We start from the raw sequence: 4,614 nt of genomic DNA on the forward strand, positions 1-4,614 counted from the left end.
TCTTGATATTGGCAGCTCCGTCATTGAGCCTCTTTCTCCTTGCTCTTACACGAGCCTCTCAGAGCACGACAAATCAAGCAAGTGCTCAGTTATGTGTGGTGGAGTGTGACTGCCACAGGAGATCAAGGGAGGGAATCAGCAAATACAGGAAGAAGGAGATGGATGACAGCTGGAGTTGGGGTGATGGATGGTTCAGGACAGGGTGCTGTTGAGTATTTACATGTGCCAGGCACCCTGCTAAGCAGATCTAATGTGCACATGCATGTGTGCACATCTACAGACACACACACACACACACACACACACACACACACACAGAGTCCTCAGTGAGGGACACCCTGATCCCCATTTCACAGACTTAAAAGGTCCAGGGTAGTTCTGATAACTAGAAAATGATGGGACCTGGACCCAAAACTGGATCTTTCTGATTCCAACACCCATGGTTTTCAACATTGTGTTTTATGAATTTGGCTAGGCAAAGGAAGCAGGGAATACATTCCAAAAAAATATTTAAGTTGAACAAAATTGTAGAATCTATTATCACCATGTTCTTTTATTTAAAAACGACTTTTGCTATTAATTCTAGGGTAGTCGCTTCATCAAAGTATTGTTCAGTACTTTCATGGATGTCTTGTTGGAACTTATCTAAATTAAAATGTAAATCAGCTCCCATCCTTAACATATTCCATTGGCGTTGACCAGATATGGCATAAAAACCTAGACTTCGTAGTAGTCTCTTCTCCAAGATGCTCTATTGATCTGGTTCCTTCCATCCTGTCTGAATTCAACTACTACTGCTGTCCCTTGTGTAGGGTGAATGTGACTCCACTGTCGTCACAGCGGCCATCTTGGTCTTCCTCAAATGTGCCAGACTCATACCCCCTCTCCCCAGATCTCCGCACAGTGGGCTCGCTCACTTCTTTTGGGTTTCTACTCAGAAACATCTTCTTGGACCTTCTGTCTGACCTCCCTTCTCACCCTCCCCACTCTGGTGCTGCCTCACTCTTCCTCACAGTACTTCGTAGCTCTGGCTGTGCACTGCTGAGTCAAAAAGATGGTGCAAGCCTTTGTTCACAGAGCAGACATGATTCTCCAAGGGTTTAATGATTCCCTGTGCTGTAGTCAGTTGTTGCACTCTTTCAAGAACACACGCATGTAGCCTGGGAAGAACACCAGCCCTTAGGGGCCCATGCGAGGGAAGCAGCAGTAGACACTGCCTGTGACAGCTCCTTGTTCTCATTAGTTTAAGATAAAGGTAACTGGGAATGGGTCAAACACCTGAAACACTGGGATATATCTGATTCCATCCTTTGGAANGCCTAAGACCATTGGAAAACAAAAAGATATATACATTACGATTCATAACAGTAGCAAAATTACAGTTATAGAGTAGCAATGATAATAATTTTATGGTTGGGGGTCACCACAACATGAGGAACTGTATTAAGGGGTCACTGCATTAGGAAGGTTGAGAACCGCTGAAATATCGGAACCTTCTAGGACAGGATCGCTCACTTGTTCAAAACTCTGTAGCCAAAATCAGTTAAAGTGATTCCAGAAAGTCTGGTCCAAATTGTGACTTTCACAGTCTATTCACTTACTCCATGTAAGGCTTACACTTACCCTAGCAAGGTTTTTGTTTGTTTGTTCCCCACCCCAACACACCCCTCCATACCTACCATATCAACAGTTTCTAAATTAGAGGCATTGGTTCTTCATTTGAAATAGCAATGGTTCTGCTTTAACATCTTTGGGAGTGGGGGGGCACTCTTTGAGGTGTCTGGTTTGGGGTCTTTGGGTGCTAGCCTCTTACTATATCCAGTGTTTTGTTTTAATTCCCAGCTTTATGAGTCAGAGCTATACACATGGCCCCATTTCCTTTTCTTTTACATCACTACCATAGGCCTTTTATTTACTCTGTTCATCCACTGATCCATTAATCCATCCAACAAGAATGTACACTGTCTACTTTTGGTCAGGCCATGGGCAAGTCTGCCCGGTGCCTTGAGCCCCATATGAAATACTGACTTGGGGAATTGCATGTGACCTAGGTGTGTTTCACATATTGGATGAAAAATAGAAATGTTTTCCAGTTGTTATAGAGACTACGACTTCATCCCTAGAGTGTTTTTCCTGGGTGTTAGGTACCCTTGGCTTCCATTGCACCATTTTCTGCTAGTAGGTCCACTTGGTTTAATTAAAACAGTAAGGAATGTCTTCAAAGTATCCCTGGGACCCATATACCCCAACAGTTGGGACCAACTGTATAGAATAGTATAAAAATCATTTTATTAGATCAGTGGGTCTTCATTTAATCAGCTGGATGTACTGAGAAAGTAACCTCTCTGAAATCCATTTCATCCTCTATANTTATTGACTGAGTTTCACTTCATGCATTGACCTCAGAATTCAGTCTGACTCTTGTCCATTCAAAAGAGCACTGTGTTAGGTGTCAAGAGTCTAAGAATGTTTGTTGACCTGATAAGCCCACCTTCCAAAAGCATTCTTTTGAGCTGTTTTTTTCCAGTATTATGGATGAGTTTGAAGCGAGCCATACACACACTCTCACAGATGGCCCCCAAGTGGCCAGAAGCTCATGTCACAATGCAGCGGCCCTGAGTTGATCACTATTATGAACAAGTCACCTCAAATATTTTTTTCTAAAACACATGATCTATAATAAAAGTTACTCAATTATCCTTACATAAGAGGCCATGCAGCAACATTCTTTTGTGATCCGTTGCCCCCTAAAAGAGAGAAAAGAAAAGAAAGATGTTAACAATTAGAGCCTTCCCTTTTTTCAGAAAATGGCAATGGTATTCTCTAATAGTTTTTTTCTTTTTGCCATGGCTGCCAGGAAACTTGGAGGTAAATCTGGTCCTCAGTTATAGTAAACTCTCTTGCTAGAAAATCACCTTCTGCTAAAAGGATTTGCATCTCTTTTTTTTACCTTAATTTTCATTAAGGTCATGTCTCAGGGTCTCCATGTTGTGCATACCCCCTGCTTTACTTAATGCTGTTTATACCCAATCCACAAATGTGTTTTGTAGGTTGGGTATAGCATACAGGTAGAAAAAATCTAAAGACATGAAATAAGTTTCATTTCATGTGCCACTCAACTCCCTGAAGGACTCTGAGGCTTTCCCAACAATGTAGGAACGGATGCTGTGGCATATTCATGACATTCGCTCTGCATTGAGGAGAAGGGGTTGCATCACCCGTAGCTACATTTGCCATCTTTGGTCAAGTCTGTAACCATGGATTGTGGCAAAAGAAGCTTATCCACTAGCAAGGTGATCCATAGACTCTTGTCTCATCATCGTCGTGTTCTAATCAGTACGGATTGTACTGTCAGAGGTTAGAGCAGTGCCATAGATACTAAAAATAATTAAACATTGTTCTCCACTTAAGGAACCTACCTTGCCTGGGTGCCTCCTTTCTATTACTTCATTTTCTCCCTAATTCTGATTTCAGTACTGTGAAGCTGTATGCCTATGCTCTACATTTTAGAATCCCATTCTGGAATGTCATTGGCACATCTTTGACACTTATTACTGTCTCCCTCCATGTTTGTGTCTCATCTCCTCTAGAGACTGCTAGCTCTTTGAGGGCAGCATCCACATNTTTTCTGAAACTATTCTTGCTCAGGAATGCTGCTGGATACTTACCTTGCAGTTGCGACGACTGAAAATCAGTTGTGCTTTTTAGAAAATTTTGAAAACTACAATCTCAGGAGGTTAAGGAACTTGTTCAAGATTTTAAGAGGCCCATAAGGTATTAACAATTAGATTGCGTTGCCTTCAAAAGCCATACCTCCAGAACACTAGGTATGTAAAAGGTTGCAGTATTCCCTGAGAATTGGATGAGGAATGCTATAAAGTAGCAGAAAGATGGTTTGGGAAGCTAATTCCAACCCATCTCCGAACAGTTGTACACGAGCATGTTTTGAACACCTCTCACTCTCTCCGGGCGTTGGTTATGTCATCTGACAAATCGAGACCATAATAATAGGATGGATCCCATAATGCTGGGAGAAGATGAGGACGATGAATATGGTACCAAAGCACAGAGAAGGTCCAAAACAAAAATGAGTATTTTTCTCTCACCTAGAGTATCGCTGTTTGAAATTCCTCTGTGGACTTTAATTCCTGAAGCTTAAAATTTCCTCTCTTTAGAAAACATGTATACCCTCATAGTCTAATGCATAAAGTGAAGGCTTTAAACCTATGCAGATTGGCCAGTAACATGGATAAAGAGAGACAGAGAAAGGCTGTTAGGGAGCGGGCGGGAGGCCTGTGACGCCCTGGACGCAGAGTCTCTGACCCAGAACAGGAAAGTGGCTGCTCTCCTAGCCAATTGTAATCATGTAGAAACTTGGGCCTTGTTGCTAAATCTTAGGGTTTGTTTTTTGTTTTGGGTTTTGTTTTTCTGTTTGTTTGTTTTTTTCGTTTTTTAAGAAAAACCCGCCATTCAAATGTCTTAGTTTGTTTTGTTTTATTTTATTTTTTTTTAATTTAAAATACTAGGCACATCCAAAAATACTACATCTGCTGGCCCAAAATAGCTCACAGGTGCTTCATTGGCAACTTCTGCTGTTATATGCCTTTTGATGTA

At 41.6% G+C, this 4,614-nt stretch overlaps 1 protein-coding gene across 4 annotated transcripts in view; it reads left to right on the top strand.

The window, feature by feature from the left end:
* Positions 1-4,614, top strand: part of SGCD (sarcoglycan delta) — a 405,963-nt gene that overhangs the window by 142,119 nt on the left and 259,230 nt on the right. The gene's annotated exons all lie outside the window — the stretch shown is intronic.

Source organism: Hipposideros armiger, unplaced genomic scaffold, assembly GCF_001890085.2.
Source record: "Hipposideros armiger isolate ML-2016 unplaced genomic scaffold, ASM189008v1 scaffold_211, whole genome shotgun sequence".
NCBI classification, from domain to species: Eukaryota; Metazoa; Chordata; class Mammalia; order Chiroptera; family Hipposideridae; genus Hipposideros; species Hipposideros armiger.